Genomic DNA, 25,668 nt, shown 5'->3' with positions numbered 1-25,668 from the left:
TCACCTAGGTGAGAACGAAAAGAAATGATTGTGGTTTTTCACCTTCTTGTTTGAATGGACCGTCACTCCGTTTGGATGGAGTGGTTTGGTGAGAAAAGAAAAGAAATTGTGAAAATAGGAAACCCATTCACTTGTTTGGATGGTTAAGTAGGTGAGAAATGGTAAGAAATGATTAGAGATGACAAGAAAAGGATTCTCACCAAACTTATGTTTTGTTTCTCACCAAAAGTGGTGAGATTTGGTGAGAAATGAATTGGGTTTAATGAAATTTTTCTAAAATACCAAAATTACCCTTATAAAAAAACATAACTTATTAATATGATTTCGGTTAAATGAAATACAACACTTTGTTGTCTTTTCTCTCATTTACTTTATCCGAACAAGATAGGTGAGAAACCAAATTCTCTTCTCTTTTATTCATTCTCCCCAAATCTCACCACTTTTGGTGAGAAACAAAACTTAAGTTTGGTGTGATTTGGGTTTCTCACCATCTCTCTTTATTTCTCATCATTACTCACCTTATTAATCATCCAAACAAGTGATGAGAAATCTCATTTTCTCTATTTCTTTTCTTTTCTCACCAAACCCCTCTGTAACGCCCTCAAATAATAACATTAAACCCAACAAATAAGACAAGCGTTGATAGATAACCTAACCACCTTCTATTATTCATTAGAATTCCGCTACATAAGTATTACATGTTAATCTCATAACAAAATGCCCTACAGGCTTACAGCTTTCCAAGTTAACACTTGGTTACAACAAAGAGTTCTAACTCGTTTACACATTAAGCCCTTGGCTTGAAATTACATGTAATACATCAAAAGTAAAACGACAAAACTATGCCCGCCACTAGCCTCCCAGCTATGTCCTTGGAGGTGGCATGCTTCCTGCACCTGAAAATGATGTTCCCATATAGGGTGAGCCACAGCCCAATAGAAATACACTAAACCAACCATGGACAATGACTAAAACATTAGCAATTGATAGTTGGTCAACACTGGTACAATCACATAAATTACATATTTATGTCAACGACTTACAAGTCCCAATTACTTTTCATTTTCCCTTTTCAATAGATAAGCATGCTAGCTCTATTATCATTTCCACAGATGTGTATAAAAACTATATCTCTCATTCTCAACAGATATGTATATCAACAATATCCACAGATAAGCATACAAGCTGTATCCACATTCTACAACAGATATGTATATCAACAATATCCACAGATAAGCATACAAGCTATATCCACATTCTACAACAGATATGTATATCAACAATATCCACAGATAAGCATACAAGCTGTATCCACACTTCACAAAGATAAGCATATGAGCTCTATCTTCACTTCTCTAGACAAGCATATGAGCTCTGTCTACGGAGTTCATCCCCTATCTCCTCCAAATACCTATCCGGTTTAGAGGTACATCCCCTATCTTCCCCTAAACCGCGGAGTACATCCCCTATCTCCTCCTCTACACATAACGTATATAAACACATTGGTTCTATATACAATCACACAATACATACAATTAATGTATTCAATTAACCGTCAAGTTCCATGACACATTTCATTGATTAGTTTCAGTTTACCTAATCATCATGCATTGTCTACAACAATCACGACTATCCTCCACCGATAGCCCAAAGCAGTTATTTCTAAACAGAAAATAAACGCACAATGGATATTCAATCAACATTTCATTCCTCATTCTTCTCAATTAATTATCCCAATTAATTAAACAATGTAATTAGGTCAATTCCCATAATTAACATTTCAACCCTTAGGTTCCATTTTCATCAATGATTCAACAATCATTCCATTTTTCTATGCCAAACATGCATCTAGGTTTATTATGAATAAAACCCCAACTTTTGTAAAATTACACAAAAGCCCCAAACTTTTACAAAATTACCAAACCAAGCCCAACATCTCAAAATACCAAAATTTAAAGACAAAACCCATAGAGAGGAGTAGGATATCCCTACCTCGCGAAGTTTAAGCCACAAAGGAGATGAAGACTCCAAGATCAACTTGCTCCAAATCCAAACTTTTTCAGATTAAAACGAAGCTCTCAACACCCTCTATCTTTTTAACAAAGGCCCTAGGCTAGATTCACACTCTAGGGAGATGAAATCTTAGAGAGAGTGTAAGTTTAGAGTGAGAGAGGCTCGGATTTAGGTTTTGCTCAAAGAAAAGAGGTGAAAAAGTGATGTTTTAGACGCTGCTGTCCGCTGATATAAAACACTCTCGCTCGAGCGAAGGATTGGTCGCTCGAGCGACCAGACACAGAAAACTCTTGCTCGAGCCAAGAAGTTCTCGATCGAGCGAAGAAAAACCCAGACCGCTCGAGCCACGAAAAGCTCGCTCGAGCCAGAAACTACAACTCTCAGGTCCAGAACCGGGGCAACACTACTCTCGCTCGAGCGACAACCTCCTCGCTCGAGCGAAGGACCAAAAATCTGGGCAGCAACACTAGGCTCCCAAGCACAACCAACCTGTAACAAACCTGCCCAACACATCCCATAACCCAATATACAAAGTAAAGAGGATGCAAACTAGAAAATAAACAACTACCAACATTCACGGACACATATCCGGATCACTGTACAACAAGGGTAAACCCGGGATCGCTATACCCTCAATCCAAATGGAGTGCCAATTTGGTTTAGACTATTCTGACGATCATGACTGACTGTTCATACTCCATGGGATTCCATTACCACTAATTGAAACGAAAGTTTTTGAAGGCTCCCAAAAAAAAAAAAAACTGTCTACTCTCCAATTTGATGTCTAATAGAGAGAGTTTGTTGTGCTGATAACAGTATCAATTTTTGTTATCTGTATGCTTATCCTATAGATATAAAAATAATAATAATAATAATAATAATAATAATAATAATAATAATAAAAAATAAATAAATAAATAAAAATAAAGAAAGAATAAAAAATAAAAAAAGAAGGCAACAGAAGATGAAAATGACAATTTCTAAAGTTGGCATTGAGACGGATGACTTGATGTGTTTGAAACTTCTTCAGTTTCAGTGATAACAGCTTCGTCATGCCCCATCAGAGAAGATATCAAGCCATTGAGCCAATCAAAAACGGACACATAATGGTCCATGAATTTTATTTTCAAAGATTCCCAATATCTGGTTGTTCCAAGTTCCAGTTGGAAGGTACATTTAGAATTTAAGGTAAGATGCTTTTCTAAATATTGAACCAATGAGGGGAAAAGGAAGACTTATTGAAAATAATGACCCAGTGAGGGGGAAAAGTAGACTTACTGCAAATAATGAGCCAATGAGGGGGAAAGGAAGATGATTCAAATTAGCATTAACTGACTGTGGAATTCCTTGTCTTCTTAGTTGACTCCAAGTCCAATTGAAATGTATTAAATATAGAAAAGTCCAACTGAATAGTAACTGTGCTGCAAGAGTTCCTGAGTGTTAATTTATAAATTGAATAAATAATGGAAAAACAGATGAACTCCATGAATTTGGACATTAGACCATCAATGGAAGGCCTCAAACTTTCTTTTTTGTTTGTCTCTTTAGTTTCCATCTTAATAATGTCCAGTGCAGTAGACATAATAACTAAAACCCAGTTCATTGTAGGCAGCTAGACCATAGTTTCATCTGGTGGGAGCTTTGAGATGGGATTTTTCAGCCCGGGCAATTCCCAGAATCATTACTTGGGAATATGGTACAAGAAATTATCTTCTAGGACTGTTGTATGGGTTGCCAACAGAGAAATCCCACTCATTGATTCATCAGGTGTCTTGAAGGTAATTGACCCAGGAATTCTGGCCCTTCTCAATGGTACCGACAGTGTCATTTGGTCTGCCAATGTGACAAGATCCACAGTATAGGATCCTGTTGGTCAACTTTTAGAGTAGGGAAATCTTGTTGTGAAAGATGCCAATGATGATAACCCAGAGCATTTTCTCTGGCAAAGTTTTGATCATCCATGTGATACTCTTTTACCAGGCATGAAACTTGGAAAAAACTTTGTAAGTGGCTTAGAGCGGCACCTTTCATCATAGAAGAGCTCTGATGATCCAGGTCAAGGTGATTTTGCATTTTGGTGTGATCCCCAGGAATATCCACAACTTATTCTGAGCAATGGTTCCATTGAGCTGTTCCGGACTAGACCATGGAATGGTCTTGGATTTAGTGGGAATCCAAACCTTAAACCAAATTCCATCTACATATATGGATTGGTTTTCACCAAGGAGGAGGTGTATTATGGTTATGATCTCGTTAACAGCTCAGTTGTTTCAAGGTTTGCTCTAAGTCATGATGGCATTATGCAGCGCTCGACATGGATTGATCGAACCCAGGAATGGGTCCTTTACCTGACTGCACCGATAGATAATTGTGATTTTTATAAACCGTGTGGTCCATATGGTAGCTGTAATGTTGGAAACTCGCCAATATGTGGTTGTTTGAGTAACTTTGTGCCTAAATACCCAAAGGAATGGGAAATCGGAGACTGGTCTAATGGGTGTGTTCGGAGGACACTACTGGATTGCCATAAAGGAGATGGATTTCTCAAGTATTCACATTATAAAATGCTAGACACAAAGTATTCCTGGTTTGACAAGAACATGACCTTGAGGGAATGCGAGATACAATGCTTGAAAACTGCTCTTGTATGGCTTACACAAATTTAGACATAAGAGGAGGTGGAAGTGGCTGCTTGCTTTGGTTTGATGAATTCATTGATATGAGAGAGTTCAGTGAAAATGGGTAAGACATTTACATAAGGATGGCTTCCTCTGAGTTAGGTAAGAAATTCCTACCAAATTCATAGATTAGTGATTTTACATTAAAACTAAAAGATTTATTCTCTTTTTGACTGCCAAACATATAGATTAGTGGTTTTACAAACATACAAGTGATGATGATTATAAAAATTTGATTTTGTTCAAGGACAAAATGTATGTATGGTTCTTAAAGTATGTCCTTTATATCATTTGAATTTTTTAAGTTCCATTTATGTCAAAAGATGGAAAGGGGTTGGAATATATCGGACCCAATAGTTTCAATAATCGCATGAATTGTAACTTGTTAATTGAATTATGGTATAATTGTGAGCAAATGACCATCGATGGTTCAACAAAAGGCCCATTGGCAAACCAAGGTGAGACGGCTTATCCAATGGACAATATTGGTATTAATACTGCTGGTCTTCTGTTGAAGGTGAGAGCCCAAAGTTCAGGTTTGGTTAATTACTTTATGCAAATCCATTGGTAGCTTTGGGAATTTCAATGAAGGATTTTGAACCATGTTTTGCCTCTTTTATTTTATTTTTGGTTCAGCTAGATATAAGTTGCAACACGAGCCAACATGAAACCAATCAACCATTTTTGTCCTCGGGTCCTTTGGTTCTTTAGTATTTCAAGCTGTCCAAAACTCCAAAATTGAAAGATGAATAATGTATTTACATTGCTTTTGGGCATTTGTTGGTGTCACCCTTATAAAGTTCATTTAGCAACAGTTGGGAGAACACTTCATAGGGGAAAATCTAGAATCAGAGGCAGTGATACGGTTCTATTCTTCAAATTTGCCATCGGTTTAACTATAAAGGGTATTAATTAAAGTAAATTAGGCTTGAAAACTTTCCCACAAAGAATTTGTAAAATCCAGAGCCAGTAACTACGACTTGGCCACTTGCAGAGCCCCTGGTACATTGGAAAGATTGATAACCTCTTATACCGAGATGTATAGTAAAGCTAATAAATAAAGGGCTGATTTCTCCTTCAGATGGAGCTTCCCTTATTACCAATCACAGTGATGAGTGACTGTATTACAGAATCTACTAAGGACTGGCTTGACCTCATTATGTTACTAGGCCTTGGTTGTGAATGTATTTTATTACTTATTTTCTAATTATATATATAGCAATTGACATTATACATATGTTTGTGCTCTCATGGTTGTATTGCCTGAATGAATTGACCATTACTTTAAATGGATTGAAGATTCAACAGTCCGACGAGTTGGCTTCAGTGTCAAGAAAAGAGAGATAGTTGGAGTGACCTTGGCATTATTATTTGGACTTCTTCTGCTGGGCATGAGCCTAACCTTGTGTCTCCAAAAGAAGAAGAAGAATTCACAGCTGAAGAGAGAAGGTATCTGAGACTAGTTGTTCTGTGCTAAACTTTTGTGCCTTTGTCTTAATTTAAAAAGAGAAAAGAAAAGAAATGCTCACTCATGTGTATATATGTATTCTATAATTATGTGTTGATGTGTTCATCCGTGTAATGGTATATTACTTTGTTAGATCTACTTGTCTCATTTACATCCACTTCATCCCCGCTTTACAGGAATTCTAATGCACAACTCTGAACAAGGTTACAATGACAAAAGCCAGAACGAAGATCTAGAGTTACCATTGTTTGACTTGGCTGTAATAGCTAATTCCACAAATAACTTTTCAATCGACAACAAGCTTGGAGAGGGTGGATTCAGACCTGTTTACAAGGTAACAATGTAAAGACACACTTGTGCTATCCATAACGATTTAATGGATTTAGAACTACTTGATGGTGTATATAGTTATTTGAGATCCTTCTACCTGATTCTACTTATACAATGATCCTAATATAATATATGTGCATGTGTTATCTTTTATTCAATCCTACTGTCACGACCCCAACTTGCCCCAACCAGGATAGGGTGAGGTGATTGACCAGTAGTCACGGACTACCAAAGGCCAGGCTTACAAAACAAGCTGGACTCTTAGCCATCCATTGCATTTTTTTTGGACCATTCTATATTCCTAGCATTACTCGAAAAGAAAATCTGAATCTTGTGCAATATGTTTGCATACCGGTTAGTGATCCAAAGAAGAATAACTCACCTCAAATAAGCCAAATGTAGCTGCTTCTCATTTTATCAATTTTCGTCATCATTTGCACTGCTTGCTCTAGTGGCAATTATCAGATTCCTCTCTCTCTCTCTCTCTCTCTCTCTCTCCATAGATCCACTTATAAATTACTGTACATACATATATCAATATCTATTACCTATATATGTAAAGTTTCACTTTCTTCTTGGTAATTGTACTGACTTTCAAGAATTGCACAGCTTCTAGACTCGTGTTCTGCAGTCACTGACAGTGAGTCTGGTCTCTACTATGCCCATTGTCACACAATGAGCAAGCATTATTCATTCTGCACCGGAGGCCAAGCTATAATAACCATGTTTATTGTAAGCTTCCTCAGCTTTGTCTCCTTTTCCTTTGACTGGTATAAGTTTCTTGTTATATTGTGTGTTTTACAACAATTCTTGTAATGGGTTTTTGCTGTTTTGTGCAATTGGTGACGGGTACATCAATGGGTTGTCCTTCAAGTTCTCATGGCTTGTAACCCATAATCATCAGTCAGTGTTAATGGATTGGTTTTATGGTTTTATTTGGTAAATTTGAATTTCAAGTCTTTGATTCTTTGTATAAAAATGAGTGGCTTTAGATTCTTGTGTGATTAGCTTTTGGGAGAAGCATTCCTTTCTTCCACTTTTATGCCTATCGTTAGTTTGGTTCAAGGCAATGGAGAGACAGATCAGAGAGAACAAAAGAGGGAAATTGTTACTAGGGTTAAAAATGGTATTTTAAAATTTTCCATAGTTGACATCAACCCTACCTGTTAGTTGACCTAACAGGTGACTGATAGTGGGTGGAAATTATGTGATTAGAAACCATAGGGAGGGGGATGCAATTTCCAGAACAACAGGGGTACTAACAAATGTATTAGTTAGAAACCTCAAGGGAGGTCAGTTTAATTTATCCTATCCATCATAGACTTCAAAACTTCTCTCTCTCTCTCTCTCCCTCTCTCTCTCTCTCTCTCTCTCTCTCTCTCTCTCATTTTATGGTGAAGGGAAAATAATAAGCCCACTGTATTACATGAGCGAGCCACATAGAAGGTGAAGAAATTCAGTGAAATACTCTTGGTGGAATACTTATACCAAGCCTCTTTCAAAATTTTGGTTTGTTAAATCAATATAATCAAATGATGTTCCGTTTTATCTCATACATAAGCCCCTAATTGAAGCTGCACATGATGAGATGTCCAAACATCTATGGTAATGAAAAAGTTGGCAGTGCACTGATAACAAACTCTGAACAAAAGGGAAGGTTGGGCAATTGGTGGACTTATTGGGTTTCTTATGTAGGGTGTTGGGTGGGGGATGATGTTTTGGTATGGGGAGGGGGGGTTGGGGTTTGTTGGGTTGGGTTCAAAAGGGGCTTTTTTGGTAATCATCTTACTATTGGGTTTTGTGGGGGTGTGTGGAGGAGGAGTTCCCTTGACGACATGTTTGGGTGATAGTTGTTCCTTTAAAGGTGATTTTTTTTTTTTTTTTTTGTGTGTGGACGGCTGTTTTTGACAAGATCCTTACTATTGATAATTTGGTGCACCGTCATCATATTCAAGTCAATTGGTGTTTTTTTGTTGTGGTAACGCGAAGTCTGTGGATCATTTGTTTATTTATTATCCGGCAGCATCTCGGCTATGCCGCTTATTTTTTCTACTTTTGGTGTTGTGTGGGTCCAGCAGAAGGGGGTACTGGAGGTTCTCTTTATCTGGGGAGGGAGTCTGGTTGGGAAGCAACATAAGAGGGCTTTGGCGTAGGCTTTGGCCCCTTTGTGCTTAATGTGATTGGTTTGGTTAGAGTGAAATCGATGTACCTTTCAGGAGGTTGCTCGTTAATTATCATGGTTAGAGCACAAGTTGTTTGAGGTTCTGTATAGTTGGGTGTTGGGGAGGGTGAACCTGGATTTGCTTGCTTTCGTGGATTTTGTAGACTATTTGATTTGTTAGGTGTTTTCTTTTTTTTGGGGGGGTCTTTCTTTTGTATTTTTAGCATCTTCTTGATGCTCTTGGTAATAAATCTTATTTGTCAACAAAAAAAAAAAAACCTCTGTACATGTTATTTTCCTCTAGTAGTATGTATGGAGTTGTTCACTGGAGAAGCTTCGTTACTCCCATGCTAGACTATGAAAGAGTGGTTGGACTGGACTGCATTCTTTAATAGAATTTCTATTTACTAGCTTGCTTGCCCTGTCTTATGAAGTTTTGAATGCCTTACTTTCCTCAAAATGTCCAGATCGACTGTGAATTTGATCGTCTTAGTTTAATGCCAATTTGGTTTAGACTATTGTGATGAGCATGACTGATTGTTCGTTCTCCATGGGATTCCCCTTTGGACCACTGGTTGAAAGGAAGTTTTAGAAGGCTCCCAAAAAGAAAAAAGCATCATGCTCTCCAAATTTGATGTCTAATAGGGAGAAAATAAGGGTTTGTTGGGCTGATAGTGGTATCAATTTTTGTTATCTGTATGCTTAACCTTAACCAACAAAAAAAAAAAAAAAAAAAAAGAGCAGACCAATAGAAGATTAAAATATCAATTTCTAAAGTTGGCATGGAGGGGCATGACTTGATGTGTTGAAACTTCTCCAGTTTCAGTGATAACAGCTTTATCATGCCCCATCAGAGAAGACATCAGGTCATTTACCCAATGAAAAATTGACAAACAAAAGAAGGGGACAAAATTATGCTGGTCTATGAATTTTATTATCAAAGATTCCCAATATCTGGTTGTTCCAAGTTCCTACTGAAAAAAGGTACATTTAAAATTTAGAAAGTACGCTTTTCTAAATAATGCCCCCAACGACGGGGAAAGGAAAACTTATTGCAAATAATGACCCAGTGAGGGGAAAAGAAGACTTGCTGTAAATGATGACTGTGGAATTAGCATTGACTGACTCTTGAATTCCATGTCTTCTTTATTAACACTACCAAGTCCAACGGAAGAATCACTGTGCTGTAAAGGGTTCATTTATAAATGGAATAAATAATGGAAAAACAGAGGAATTCCATGAATTGGACATTAGACCATCAATGGAAGTCCTCAAAATACCTTTCTTGTTTTCCTCTTTATTTTACATCTTAATAATCTCCAAAGCAGTAGACACAATAACTAAAAGCTACTCCATTACAGGCAGCTAGACCATAATTTCATCTGGTGGAAGCTTTGAGATGGGATTTTTCAGCCCTGACAATTCACAAAATCAATATTTGGGAATATGGTACAAGAAAATATCTTTTAAAACTGTTGTATGGGTTGCCAACACAGAAACCCCACTCATCGATTCATCGGTCTAGACCATGGAATGATCTCGGATTCAATGGGAGACCAAACCTTAAACCAAATTCCATCTACAAATATGGATTAGTTTTCACTGAGGAGGAGGTGTATTATGGTTATGAACTCATTAACAACTCAGTTGTTTCAAGGTTTGCTTTGAGTCATAATGGCATTGTGCAGCGCTTCACATGGATTGATCGAACCCAGGAATGGGTCCCTTACCTGAGTACACCAACAAATAATTGTGATTATTATAAACGGTGTGGTTCATATTGTAGCTGTAACGTTGAAAACATACCAGTATGCGGTTCTTTGAGTAACTTTGTGCCCAAATATCCGAAGGAATGGGAAAATGGAGATTGATCTGATGGGTGTGTTCGGAGGACACCATTGGATTTCCATAACAGAGATAGATTTCTCAAGTATTCACATTATAAAATGCCAGACACAAGATATTCCTGGCTTAACAAGAGCATGACCTTAAGGGAATGCGAGATGGTATGCTTGAAAAACTGCTCCTGTACGGCTTACACAAATTTAGACATAAGAGGAGGTGGAAGTGGCTGCTTACTTTGGTTTGATGAATTGATTGACATGAGAGAGTTCAGTGAAAATGGGCAAGACATATACATAAGGATGGCTTCCTCTGAGTTGGGTAAGAATTCATACCAAACACCTAGATTAGTGGTTTTACATTATAACTAGATGACACTCTCTTTGATTGCCAAACACATACATTAGTGATTTTACAGGCATACAAATGATGATGCTTCTAAAATTTGATTATATATTAGGACAAAATATATGCATGGTTCTTTTAGTATGCGTTTTATGTCATTTTAATCTTTTAAGTTTCATTTTTATCAAAAGAGGCAAAAAGGGGTCGGAATCTATCAAACCCTATAGTTTCAAGAATCGCATGAATCGTAAAATGTGAATCAAATTGTGAATCATGCGATTCATCGTCAATTCTATCCCAAAATACGTTCATGCACCTTTCAAGCACTACCTTCACTGCCAAGTGCCAGAGCTTTTGGCTACCACATATACAGAATATATCAAGACTCTCTATTGCAATCCCCGCTAGAGGAGCAATTATTTGGTGCACTAGGAACACCACTTGGCCATGTGCCCATCTAATAATAGCGAGGCATGCAACCGTTATTAAGGAAAAGTAGAGGCAGTGATGTGATGTGGTCCATTGTGAAAATTATGATGGCCTTATTTGTTATTGTATTTTTTGTGTGAGGATTATTTTGGTAATTTTGTATTTTAAGGTTTTGATGACTGTATAAATATGGCTCAATTAGGTCAGCTAAGACAAGGTCAATATGTGAGTAACCCTTGGGTTTATTAGAGTTGTGGCTCCATGTGTCCTTTCCCTTTCTTTCCCCTTGTGCTTATAGATTCAAGCCCCTTGGTGGACTCCAGGGTTTTCCCCTTTTTCTTTCTCTCCTCTATTCTTCTTGTGAATTCAAGGCCCCTAGTGGACTTCTTCAGTTTGTCCCCTCTTGTGTCTCTTCATCCCTGACATTTTATACCCAACATCCTATCTTAAATTTTGTGTCCTACTCTCATTTGTTGTCCATATATAGCTTTTGTGTCAAATATTTCCTCTGTTAACATTCATAACCATTTTTAGGATGCTCTTACTACCTCTAAGCGGAAACTTGCCATGATTGAGGAAATGAAATCACTTAGGAAGAATGGCACTTGGGAATTGATTGAGTTACGTAAGGGCAAACAACCTGTGGGATGCAAATAGGTGTATACTGTGAAACACAAAGCGGATGGTTCTATTAAGCGTTACAAGGCTAGACTTATGGAAAAAGGGTTCACTCAGACATATGGCGTTGACTATCAAGAGACCTTTGCACACGTGGCTAAGATGAATTCAGTCTGAGTACTTCTCTCTGTAGCAGCTAATCTAGATTGGCCACTTCATCAGTTTGATGTAAAGAATGCCTTTCTTCATGGTGACTTAGAAGAAGAGGTATATATGGACATTCCTCCTGGTTTTGAGGATCATCAGACAGAGGGTAAAGTATGCCCACTTCAGAAGTCATTATATGTTCTTAAATAGTCTCCAAGGGCTTGGTTTGAGAAATTCACTCAGGCAATGCTTAAATATGGCTTTAAACAAAGTCAGGAAGATCACCTTGTTTATGAAACATTCGTCACGTGGTTAGACTACAGCGCTCATTGTTTATGTGGATGTAATAGTTCTTACAGGTGATGATAGTGAGGAAATACCTATGTTGAAGAAATACTTAGCAAGTGAGTTTGAAATCAAAGACTTGGGGAGCTTGAAATATTTTCTGGGAATTGAAGTTGCTCGTTCAAAGGATGGGATATTTATCTCATAGAGGACGTATGTGCTTGACTTGTTGAAGGAAACAGAGATGCTTGGCTGCAAGGCCTGTGACACTCCACTAGAATCCAATCAGAAACTAGGGGATAATGAAGGAGGAGTAGCTGTTGATAGGGGAAGCTATCAACGATTAGTGGGTAAGCTCATCCACCTATCTCACTCCCGTCTTGATATTGTTGTTGCTGTTAGTGTGGTTAGCTAGTTTATGCATGGTCCTCATCAGATTCACTTTGAGGCTATCATAAGAATTTTGATGTACTTGAGGTCTGCTGCTAGTAAGGGTCTTTATTTTTCAAAGCATGATCATCTTCGTATGGAAGCCTATACAGATGTTGACTAGGCTGGATCAGTAACTGATTGGACATCGACTTTAGGGTATTGCACCTTTGTTAGCGGTAACCTAGTTACTTGGAGGAGTAAGAAACAGAATATGGTTGTCAGTTCGAGTGCAAAAGCTGAGTTTAGAGCTATGGCACAAGGGGTATGTGAGCTCTTATGGATCAAGTTACTGTTGAGTGATCTAGGTATTGATCAGATGGACTCCATGTGGTTATACTGTGATAATAAGGCCACCATCAGCATCGCTCACAATCCAATTCAACATGACAGGACAAAGCATGTAGAGATTGATCGCCACTTCATTAAGGAGAAACTCACTAGTGGCACAATATGTACTCCATTTATGCAGTCTGGTGAATAACTCGCTGACATCCTCACCAAGGGAGTTGGGAGTAAGCCATTGCATGACATCCTAGGCAAGCTAGGCATGAGAGATATTTTCACACCCGCTTGAGGGGAAGTGTTAGAATAGTTAATTATTAGTTGGGTTATTATTCAATTGTAATTATTCTATGACTTTGGGTACCTTTGTAATTATTAATCTTCATTAATATATAAAGGGGATCATATCACAATCATTCCCTAATCTTGGTATTCTCTAAAATTATGAAGATATCTTCACACCAGTTTGAGGGTGAGTGTTAGAATAAGGGAGAATTTCGAAACAATGGGATAGACAAAAAAAATTACAAAAACATGTAGGGTGCAAGTGGCTTTGTGATGGGGTGTAAGCGAAAGGTTGTGGGGGTGCAAGTGTGACTTGCACACTTCCATGTTTGTGTAAATTTTTTTTTTCTCCCATTGGGATGTAATTCCCCCTTAGAATAATATCTTAGGCATTATGTATTGCTTATTCTATTTAGCTATCATTAGCTGTTATTTTCTTATTATGTATTTTTCCTTATTTGTGCCTCAAGGATTCTATTGTGAGCTGCATATTATCAACATAAAAATGGAATGATAGTCTCATCATTGCCTAAATTTTTTTTCTACTAACAAACAAATGTGTTTGAAACTTCTTCAGTTTCAGTGATAACAGCTTTGTCATGCCCCATCAGAGAAGACATCAGGGCATTTACCCAATAAAAAATGGACAACCAAAAGAAGGGGACAAAATTATGTTGGTCCATGAATTTATTATTAAAGATTCCCAATATCTGGTTGTTCCAAGTTCCCACTGAAAGGTACATTTAAAATTTAGAAAGTATTCTTTTCTAATGCTTTTCTAAATAATGCCCCAATGAGGGGGGAAGGAAGACTTATTGCAATGAATGACCCAGCGTGGGGAAAGGAAGACTTACTCCAAATAATGTCTGTGGAATTAGCATTGACTGGCCATGGAATTCCATGTCTTCTTTATTGACTCCAAGTCCAACTGAGGAATCACTGTGCTGCAAGAGTTCCTGAGTGTTAATTTATAAACTGATTAAATAATGGAAAAACAGATGAACTCCATGAATTTGGACATTAGACCATCAATGGAAGGCCTCAAACTTTTTTTTTTGTTTGCCTCTTTATTTTCCATCTTAATAATGTCCAGTGCAGTAGACATAATAACTAAAACCCAGTTCATTACAGGCAGCCAGACCATAGTTTTATTTGGTGGGAGCTTTGAGATGGGATTTTTCAGCCCGGACAATTCCCAGAATCAATACTTGGGAATATGGTACAAGAAAATATCTTCTAGGACTGTTGTACGAGTTGCCAACAGAGAAATCCCACTCATCGATTCATCAGGTGTCTTGAAGGTAATCGACCCTGGAATTCTGGCCCTTCTCAATGGTACCGGCAGTGTGATTTGGTCTGCCAATGTGACAAGATCCACAGTACAGGATCCTATTGGTCAACTTTTAGAGCCAGGAAATCTTGTTGTGAAAGATGCCAATGATGACAACCCAGAGCATTTTCTCTGGCAAAGTTTTGATCATCCATGTGATACTCTTTTACCAGGCATGAAACTTGGAAAAACCTTTGTAAGTGGCCTAGAGTGGCACCTTTCATCATGGAAGAGCTCTGATGATCCAGGTCAAGGTGATTTTGCATTTTGGTGTGATCCCCAAGGATATCCGCAACTTATTCTGAGCAATGGTTCCATTGAGCCGTACTGAACTGGGCCATGGAATGGTCTCGGATTCAGTGGAAGACCAAACCTTAAACCAAATGCCATCTACACATATGGATTGGTTTTCACCAAGGAGGAGGTGTTTTATGGTTTTGAGCTCATTAACAACTTAGTTGTTTCAAGGTTTGCTCTGAGTCATAATTGCATTATGCAGCGCTTGACATGGATTGATCGAACCCAGGAATGGGTCCTTTACCTGACTACACCGACAGATAATTGTGATTATTATGAACGGTGTGGTCCATATGGTAGCTATAACATTGAAAACATACCAGTATGCGGTTGTTTGAGTAACTTTGTGCCCAAATATCTGAAGGAATGGGAAAATGGAGATTGGTCTGATGGGTGTGTTCGGAGGACACCATTGGATTGCCATAATGGAGATGGATTTCTCAGGTATTCACATTATAACAAAAGATATTCCTGGTTTAACAAGAGCATGACCCTAAAGGAATGCGAGATGGTATGCCTGAAAAACTGCTCTTGTACGGCTTACACAAATTTAGACATTAGAGGAGGTGGAAGTGGCTGCTTGCTTTGGTTTGATGAATTGATTGACATAAGAGAGTTCAATGAAAATGGGCAAGACATTTACATAAGGATGGCTTCCTCTGAGTTGGGTAAGAATTCATACCAAACACATAGATTAGTGGTTTTACATTATAACTAAATGATGCTCTCTTTGACTGCCAAACATATACATTAGTGATTTTACAAGCATACAAATGATGATGCTTATAAAATTTGATTATATTTTAGGACAAAATATATGTATGGTTCTTTTAGTATGCATTTTATGTCATTTTAATCTTTTAAGTTTCATTTTTGTCAAAAGAGGTAAGAAGGGGTCGGAATCTATCAAACCTGATAGTTTTAAGAATCGCATGAATCGTAAAATGTGAATCGAATCGTGAATCACGCAATTCATCATCAATTCTATCCCAAAATAGGTTCATGCACCTTTCAGGCACTACCTTCACTGCCAAGTGCCAGAGCTTTTGGCTGCCACATATACAGAATATATCAAGACTCTCTATTGCAATCCCCGCTACACGAGCAATTATTTGGTGCACTGGGAACACCACGTGGCCATGTGCCCATCTAATAATAGCGAGGCATGTGACCGTTATTAAGGAAAAGCAGAGGTAGTGATGTGATGTGGCCTATTGGGAAAATTATAATGGCCATATTTGTTATTGTATTTTTTGTGTGAGGATTATTTTGGTAATTTTGCATTTTAAGGTTTTGAAGACTTTATAAATATGGCTCAATTTGGTCAGTTAAGACAGGGTCAATATGTGAGTAACCCTTGGGTTTATTAGAGTTGTGGCTCCATGTATCCTTCCCCCTTCTTTCCCCTTGTGCTTGTGGATTCAAGCCCCTTGGTGGACTCTAGGGTTTCCTCCTTTTTTTTCTCTCCTCTATTCTCCTTGTGAATTCAAGGCCCATAGTGGACTTCTTCTGTTTGTTCCCTCTTGTGTCTCTTCATCCCTGAAGTTATTATCTATTGTATCTAAAATTTGTGTTTTAGTGAAATAAATAGACTGCAAATTGTTTTCTTTGTGTGATTTTTTCAAGTTACATCACAAAGTAACCACACGACCGCATACCATTAGAACACATGACTGCACTGAATTTTCTGCCCCAAATGTTATTTTTTGCCACTACACACACCACCATACCATGACACCACCCATATAAAGTGCACTCAGCTGCAGTTGGGAAAAGACTTCATAGGGGAAAATCTAGAATCAGAAGCAGAGAAAGTTCTATTCCTAAGCTGTACCTTCGGTTTAACTGTGAAGAGTATAAATTAAAGTAAACCAGGCTTGCAAACTTTCCAACAAAGCAGCTGCGAAATCAAGAGGCAGCAACTACAACTTGGCCACTTGCAGAGCCCCTAGCACTTTGGAAAATTGATAACCTCTTCTACCGAGTGTATAGTAATGTTCATAAATTCAGGGCAGGTTTCTCCGTCAAATGCAGCATTCCTTAATACCAATCATGGTTAAAAGTGACTGCATCACAGAATCTACTAAGGCCTGGCTTGACCTCATTATGTTACTAGCCTTGGTTGAATGTATTTTGTTACTTATTTTCTAATTATATGTATAGCAATTGACATTATACATATGTTTGTACTCTCATGGTTGTATTACCTGAATTAATTAACCATTACTTTAAATGAATTGAGGATTCAACAGTTCAACAAGTTGGCTTCAGTGGCAAGAAAAAAGAGATAGTCAGAGTGATCTTGGCATTATTGTTTGGACTTCTTTTGCTGGGTATCAGCATAACCTTGTATCTCTGAAAAAAGAAGAAGAATTTACAACTGAACAGAGAAGGTATGTGAGATGAGTTATTATGTGGTAAACTTAATTTAGAAGGAAAAAAGAAAAGATATGCACACAAATATATATATTCTGTATTATGTGTTGATGTGTTCTTTCCGGTAATGGTATATTACTTTGTTAGATCTACTCATCTCATTTACATCCACTTCGTCCCTGCATTACAGGAAATCTGATGCACAACTCTGAACAAGGTTACAATGAAAAAAGCCAGAAGGAAGATCTGGAGTTACCATTGTTTGACTTAGCTGTAATAGCTAATTCCACGAATAACTTTTCAATCGACAACAAGCTTGGAGAGGGTGGATTTGGACCTGTTTACAAGGTAACAATGTAAAGACGCACTTGTGCAATCTATAACAACTTGATACTGAATATAGTTATTTGAAATCCCTCTATTTTATTCTACTCAAACAAGGATCTTAATAAAATTAGTAATTAATTTTCTATCCGATTCAGACCAAGTATTAATTCAAGGTTTTGAAAGTAGCTTGCTTTCTAGTGAGTTCTTTCTTTCTTTTTAGTTCTTCCAAGTTATCTTTTATCTACACTTTATAATTACCATCTATGTTCAATAATTAACTTGCCTGCGATTTTATAAGTTTTAACCTTAATTATTTTTCATTTCAAATTCACTCATAAATGAAGCCTAAATAAAACCTAAAATTGTTGTACTCCTTCAGAATCTATTCTGCCTTACCATGCTACTGATTCTAAATGGCTTATGTCCACAATAAGGGCAATAGTAATCCCTCTTCTGAATATTGTAGCATAAGATAACAAGGGTAAATAATTAATTGCTTCTCTCTATAAAATAAGATAATTAAATACAGGTACAGGTTCTTGTAAAAAAAAAAAAGAAATTGAGTAGGTATTGTTCTTAACAAACTAACATCATCATTATTCAAGAGAAGGAAATTGGCTCACCAACAAGCTTATTGAGATGGTTACTCTTTCATTTTTTTCGCTTTTTTGAATGACTATCCAGTTATAGGTTGGTACTTTGTTTCTTGTTTCTATTTTTTTTATTATTATTATTATTTTTTTTTTGGAGTAATGGCATAAAAGCACAAAAACTGTATTGAAAATCTATACAAATGATGTGGTTGATTTGAAAATTCAAATCAAAATACCTATAGATGAGCATTTATTTAAAAAATGTTATTATCTAGTTAAGTATTCTATATGAAAAATATGGAAAAATGATTGTTTATTCTAATTTATATATTTATATGTGAAAAATTATTGAGACTGACCTTTAAAATCTTGTAGAGAAGTTCTAACTTTGTAATTCCCCTCCACCTGTTCACACTCACTCATGCAAAGTAATACATTATCTGCCCTTTCCTTATCACACAACCTAGGTGCTATTTGGCATCACATAGTATATTTTTCCCTCAATTTTCAAAGTTTACAATTGGCTTTATGCATCTTTTCTCACATATGAAACTTTATAATTCTGTGTAATTATGTCTTTGAAGTATGTGTTTGGTAATGTTGTTACATAAATCACTGGCCATGATTGTTCCTGTTGGACCAATGTCAACCAGCGAGACACATAAAAAAGTAAAAGATATAAATAATAAGAATGGGAAAAAAAGTGGGTCCTTTTAATTTCTAAAGGAAGAACATTCTATAAATTATATTGGTAATTCCCAGGGTATACTGGAAGGAGGACAAGAAATAGTTATGAAGCGGCTCTCAAAGAATTCTAGCCAAGGACTTGATGAGTTTAAGAATGAAGTCATCTGTATTGCTAAACTCCAGCACCGAAATCTCGTGAAGCTTCTAGGATGCTGCATTCAAGGAGAAGAGATGTTGATCTATGAATACATGCCCAACAAAAGTCTGCACTTCTTTATTTTTGGTATGGCTTTCTTGAAACTATAATACTTCAATTTTTGGTATAGCACATCTCTTCCACCTTTGGACCAACTAACAATCTTTCTTTCTTTCTTTCTTTTTTATGGGACCAAAATTATATGTGGTTGTTATTACATGTGCATTTGCATGAACTATGTCTTCTAGAAAAATTGGGATTTTAAAAAAAATTCATGCATCTAATTAGCAAGAGCAAGGACTAAATCAGACCCAAAAAAATCCAGATCGAACCTGAAGTGCATTACTAGAGTGGTCGAAGGGCCTCCACATTATTAATGGGATTGCTCGGGCACTTTTATATCTTCATCAAGATTCCAGACTGAGAATTATTCATAGAGATCTCAAAGCTATATTTTGTTGGATATTGACATGAACCCAAAAATATTTGACTTCGGAGTGGCTAGAAGTTTAGGAGGAAATGAGACACAAGCAAATACAAACATAGTGGTTGGAACACAGTAAGAATCTCCATAACATGTTTAGTCTAATTCACTTATATTGCTTCAAAATATGGTTCTTCATATAGCACTTCTCTGCAGTGGCTACATAGCTCCAGAGTATGCAATGGATGGGCTATTTTCAGTAAAATCTGATGTATTCAGCTTTGGTGTTTTGGTGCTGGAGATTGTGAGTGGGAAGAGAAACAGAGGTTTCTATCATCCAAGTCACCGCCTCAACCTGCTTGGGCATGTAAGTGTACGAAGCTTAAAGCTATTGTTGCATATGTATGTTTTCCAAGAAGTACTATTAATATTGTAATGGATTGTTCAGGCATGGAGACTCTATAAAGAAGGTAGGTCCTTGGAATTGATTGATGAGGCTCTATGGGACTCATGCTACCTAAATGAAGTGTTGCGATCAATCCATGTGGGTCTTTTATGTATGTAACAATGTCCGGAGGATAAGCCAAGCGTGTCATCTGTGGTTCTGAAGTTGGGTAGTGAAGGTGCATTGCCTCAGGTCAAACAGCCTGGCTTCTTTACTGAAAGGAATGTTCACGAGGATGGTTGTTCGTCAAGCAAGGATGAAACAGTTTCGGCCAATGAAATCACCATTACTCTGTTAAATGCTCGATAGAAACATACATTGTGTTGATGTAAACTATTTGCCGCAAAACCTACTAAATAAAATGAAAATCTTTACTGCATTCAAAGACAGTTTAAGTTGTATAAACCAGTTCCCCTTTTAATTTTCACTTGAATTACATCTGGGATCAATTTGGAAAGTCCTGTAATCATTGGAGTTTAGGTGGATTTAGTTAGATTTTATACCCATCTACAAGGTGGATGCTATGATTAGTCATTGTTTCTTGTTTACGTGGGCTTGCAAAACTTCATTGATTATCATCATAATTAGTAAAATTTTGTGTGATACATATAAAAGATTTTTTCTAAATTTTTTGAAACTTTGTTTGTGCAAAAAATAAAAATCATAGACAATTATAAAATTTTCATTATTTTTATTTCTGAAATTACAGGAAAAAAAAAAGTTGGGCAACTAAAAAACAACATTTAGATAAGATGAGTGTTGCTAAGATGAAGATACTAAGGTAGATGTGTGGCAAGACTAAAAAAGACATAGTTAGGAATGAGTATATTCGTGAACGAGTAGGAGTAGTACTGATAGAAGGTAAGTTGAGAGAGTTGGTTTGGTCATATACAATGGAGACACATAAAGACTGTAGTGAAGAGATGTGATACAGTGACGGTAGAGGGAAGTGTTAAGGGAAGAAGCAAATCTAGATTGACATAAGTTATTGTAGTAAATAGATATATGAATCTCCTTAATTTGACTAACTAAATGGCCTTTGATAGAGTCGAGTGGAGAGGAAGGATTCATGTAACCGATCCCATTTGATGGGACTTAAGGCTTGGTTTGGTTTGGTTACAAAAAAAAAAAAAAAAAACAAAATGAAAACAATTTTCTCCTCGAAATAGCAATGCCCAACCCAAAACAGGATGCTGTTCCTGCATTGGCAACACAGTTGACACAACACCGTTTGTTGGATTCATTGGGCCTGCCGATGAAAGGTTTCCACCCTCTTTTTCTTGCTAGTTTCTTGGCAACCAAACTGAAAGGAAAAATGTAGATTGACCGAACAGACTGCAAATTGCAGAAGTGGACGATTTGATTCCGCACAGACTGCAAATTGTAGAAGTGGATGCTTTGATTCCGCAATTACGGTTTGCCATCCTTTTCTTGAACTCTCAAATATAATTTCTCATAATGTGCTTATGTATGTGTGTTGACATTTGTGTATGTGTGTGCACGTACATATATGATGTTTGCTCTCTCTCTCTCTCGACCATTTTAATTTCTGGAAACCTGTTGTTGATATTGCTAATTAGCCTCATTCCTATAGCTCTGCATTGTCATCAAATATTTAGTTGTCTTTTGCACAATTGATGTTTGTAAAAATATCATGGTATAAAATTGATGTTCAAGAAATCACTGTGAATATGTATTTATATTTGTATGCAATGGAAATTAGTGTGACTTGTCAAGATGTTTTTAACTACAGAATCATAATCACTTATTCATATCTGATGGAAGTGGCATTGGTATACCACTAATTTCAAACTGAAATATTACTTAGTTTTGGTATATAGTTATAAGAAATTCTTTATTCTCCTGATCTTTTTTTGTCATTTTAGTTTTATGTAGTTATAAACCCCAAATAACTGGAATCAAGCCTTTGTTCAGGTGATTTGAGCTATGATGTATGTTGTTTTAGTAACAACTTGGTTAATTTCTATGAAGAATGTTCAAGGTTGGTTGAAGTGGAATCTTCTTCTTCTTCTTCTTTTTTGCTGATGATACTTGGGGGATCTTCTTTCCTAAAAATTTCATTTTTGAACTAGTAGAACACTACCTTGAATTTTCTAGAAGAGCTGTCTTGACAAGCTTGTCTAGATTTGATTTTGGCCCCCTTTACAGGACTTAAGAACTGAAACCATGCCAAAAACCAATCACAATGCCAAACTTTTGGCCATGGAACAGTCTTTATGTGAAGTTAGGTACTGGAAATGCTTGTGCTGAGCCAATACTTGATCATTCTTTGCCCTACATTTTAGTTATTGACGCAGTCACGTTATAAATTAGGCTCATCAGAAAATCTAGATGCTTCTCATATCATGTTTTGGTGTTTAATTTACTTGCGGAAAATCCATGGGACTTACTACAGCTTATTATAGAGGAGAGTGCTTTGATATTTGAAACCAAATTTATAAATAAATAGAAACTTTAAGACTTTTGAGCTCGGTGGTTTTAAGAAATAAAATGAAGTCTACAAAAATTCTGAAGTTGAAATAACATCTGTTTCTAAAATCATATTAATAACTGCGATGAATACTCTATCTAGCAGCCAATATTGTTATGGTCACTTCACCATTCGTATAAAAATTTTCACTTCTTGTTGCAGTATCTGCATCAATGGAACTTCTTTCAATGAAGAAACCGGGTTGTTTAGGCTGAGGCAATATTGCTTCCTCATTTCCCAACATGAACACTACAGATGACATTGCCGGCCTATCTTGTGGGAGTTTCTGAACACATAATAGGCCCACTTGAACACATCTCTATACTTGAGATTCAACACATGAATCCTTCAAACATGCTTCCATTAGTTCCAAAGCCCTGTCTTCATTCCACACCAACCATGCCTAAAGTAATTGCAAACCATGCACTTAGTTTATTTATTTTCTTCATAGAACATATATTTTGTCGTCCTCGAGAAACAGTAGATATGCATCAAGTTACTTAGCCACAAGGATAGATAGATTGATATACACAGATATATCTATAGAGAGAGATAACTATTTTATTGTTTCTAGTACTTACATGCCCTAGAAGATTGTGGTGGTGATCAGGATGATGAAAACCTCTGTTCCTTTTGCCACTCACTATTTCTAGCAAAAGCACACTCAAACTGAATACATCAGATTTCACAAAGAAATTTCCGTCAATTGCGTACTCTGGAGACATATAGCCACTGCAAGAATTTGCAACCATAAAGTCTTCTGAATGATAGAAAATTTTGATTTAATTTTAAGTAAATAGAACTTACTATGTTCCAATGACTCTTTTTGTTTTTGCACAAATTTGTTCTCCTTCGAAAATTCTTGCCAAGCCAAAATCTGAAATTTTTGGAATTAGATCATTGTCTAGCAGAATATTGCTTTCTTTGAGATTCCTGTGAATTATTCTTAATCTAGAATCTTGGTGGAGATACAAAAGTCCCCGTGCAATCCCCATAACAATGTCAAACCTCTTTTGCCAAGCCAATAATGCACTTTTATTCTGATCTGCACATCATTTTGACCCTTTGTAAATTTTAAGATGCATAAGTTAGTGACCATGTAGGAAAGCAATATGCAGGTGACCGAACAAATCCAAAATATGAAGGGTTTAGAGGCACAAACCATAAATAAAATAATTTAAACTTTTGTTGCACATGTACTCATAGATTAACATCGTTTCTTCTCCTTGAATGCAGCATCCAAGAAGCCTGACAAGGTTCCTATGTTAAAGTTTGGCAATTGAGGTAACTTCATTCTTGAACTCGTCTAGACCTTGTCCCGAACCTTTTGACAGCCTTTTCACTGCTATTTCTTGTTCCGTGGACAATTTGCCCTGTAGGCGTCATATATAAGGTGCACAACAATACAAAATGATCTATTCTCAACTACACGACTGAACATATCATATCTTACCTTATAAACAAGACCAAAGCCACCTTTTCCAATCGTATTTGCATCGGAGAAGTTGCTTGTAGCAGCAGCAATAGTTGTGAAATCAAATAAAGGTAATTCCAAGCTTTCTTTCTTCCCGTTTAGAGCTGTTAACAGGGCTAGTCAGGTTAACCTTTTTTTTGAGGGGGGGGAAATGCTTTATAAATGATTTTTATGTAATAGTTTAATGCTTGGGATCTATGATTTAACTCAGAAATGATTATTAGAAGAATGTTTAGTGGATAAGGAATGCTTACCTCGTCTCTTTGCTTTTATCTTCATTATTATGCACCCACATACTGTGCCCAAGGTAAGTATTCCTAAAGTTGCTGATAGCAGTAAGATCTTCACATGTCTTTTCTTATTATTTGAATCATGAATTGAATCTGAAACAGAGAATATCAAGAACTGAAGTACTAGGTATATTCTGAAACAGAGAATACCAAAACGATTCGCGTTCCAAGTAACAAAGTGCAGAAGTATTGAGGAGTTTAGAAGGTTAAGAAAAACCTGGTAGATCACAGCCATGCACTAACCTATTGCTGAAGCTGGCAAGCGTATGTAGATATCTTGGTCACTACTGTCTTCGAGGCTCTCCCGGGTATCAATTAGATCCCCAACCACATCAAACAACCACTGCCACCTCCGCTAATGTTTGAATTAGCATAAGCTATACAAGAACAGTTCTTCAAACACTCCCCCTCACATTCCTTGATGCTTATACCTATGTTTAACCGAAACTCCAATAGGTCGGGCAACTTGACCTGTACAACATTCACAAACCCTTCTCCATTCTGGCAATCTAATGGCACGCTTCTTACACATCCACTGGACCAATCAAGAACATCCCATTCTTGTTGGGATTTTGGAATGAACCCCTTCAAACACTCGCATATAGGTGATTTGTAGATTCTGCAAATACCATTAGGACCAAAATATCCATAACTGTCACACAGGTCATTTGGTACCGTGAACATAAGATCCCAAGTGTTCTTTTTGTTCAGTATATAGCGTTGAAGCAACCCCGACTTATTTAGTGTTAATCTTGTAAATGTTGGATATTCATCATCCCATGTGAGGAATGAGGAACTCTCCATGTGAAGCCAACACATTGCCAACTAGCAATACAGCTTGTCAACCCTTGCCAACCGACAATTCACAAAGGTGGACCACCACTTTTATGAAAGAACAGGCTGGCCATGTGCAAGGCTAGCCAACCTCTCTGCCTTCTCTTGAGTGTTTAAATAGAGAGGCTAAGGGGAGAGTTGATACAGTGAGTGAACAACAGTGTGAGAGTGTGTATTGTTTGTAATTCTTCCATTTCTCTCCATATAGTGAAATCCGCTGCCCGTGGACGTAGGCGACTTGCCAAACCACGTTAAAACTCTTGTGTTATTGCTTGTTTGTGTTTCCTGGTGTGCCCCCAATCCACAACAATTGGTATCAGAGCCGGAGTGGTGAAAAATTGAATTTTTTTCGAAAGTGCCCAGATTTTGAAGTGACTGAAATCCACTTTTGAGCATACCAGAAGGAAGCCCTCGAGAAGAGGAGTCCAGAACAGCAAAGACCAACCCCAGAAAAGGCTGCACGCACTCTCACGCGCTCTCTGAAGACGGAGAGTGACGCCCACTCGCACCACGCGCCCCATGCGCCGACTAGAGGAAGAAGACGAGTGGAGCGCGCGTGGTGCTAACGTCAAGCTGACGTCATCCTGAG

At 37.2% G+C, this 25,668-nt stretch overlaps 4 pseudogenes across 1 annotated transcript; 3 read left to right on the top strand and 1 right to left on the bottom strand.

Annotated features, from left to right (window-relative positions):
- The first annotated feature begins 2,956 nt into the window (after positions 1 to 2,956).
- On the top strand, positions 2,957 to 20,604 carry LOC114303432 (G-type lectin S-receptor-like serine/threonine-protein kinase SD1-1; annotated as a pseudogene). The gene is made up of 9 exons (XR_014336482.1): positions 2,957 to 4,793; positions 5,991 to 6,140; positions 6,336 to 6,493; positions 17,195 to 17,335; positions 17,509 to 17,666; positions 19,001 to 19,208; positions 19,447 to 19,680; positions 19,762 to 19,912; positions 19,994 to 20,604. The product of XR_014336482.1 is annotated as a G-type lectin S-receptor-like serine/threonine-protein kinase SD1-1 (transcript).
- On the top strand, positions 3,660 to 4,679 carry LOC114303424 (G-type lectin S-receptor-like serine/threonine-protein kinase At4g27290 pseudogene; annotated as a pseudogene).
- Positions 14,401 to 15,660, top strand: LOC145789158 (G-type lectin S-receptor-like serine/threonine-protein kinase At4g27290 pseudogene; annotated as a pseudogene).
- A 1,873-nt stretch (positions 20,605 to 22,477) lies between the features above and the next one.
- Positions 22,478 to 25,064, bottom strand: LOC114303431 (G-type lectin S-receptor-like serine/threonine-protein kinase SD1-1; annotated as a pseudogene).
- Between the last annotated feature and the right edge of the window lie 604 nt (positions 25,065 to 25,668).

Source organism: Camellia sinensis, chromosome 7, assembly GCF_055761805.1.
Source record: "Camellia sinensis isolate YWXY chromosome 7, ASM5576180v1, whole genome shotgun sequence".
Lineage (NCBI taxonomy): Eukaryota > Viridiplantae > Streptophyta > Magnoliopsida > Ericales > Theaceae > Camellia > Camellia sinensis.
Note: the sequence above shows the minus strand (reverse complement) of the source record. Positions and strands in the feature narration are given on the sequence as shown.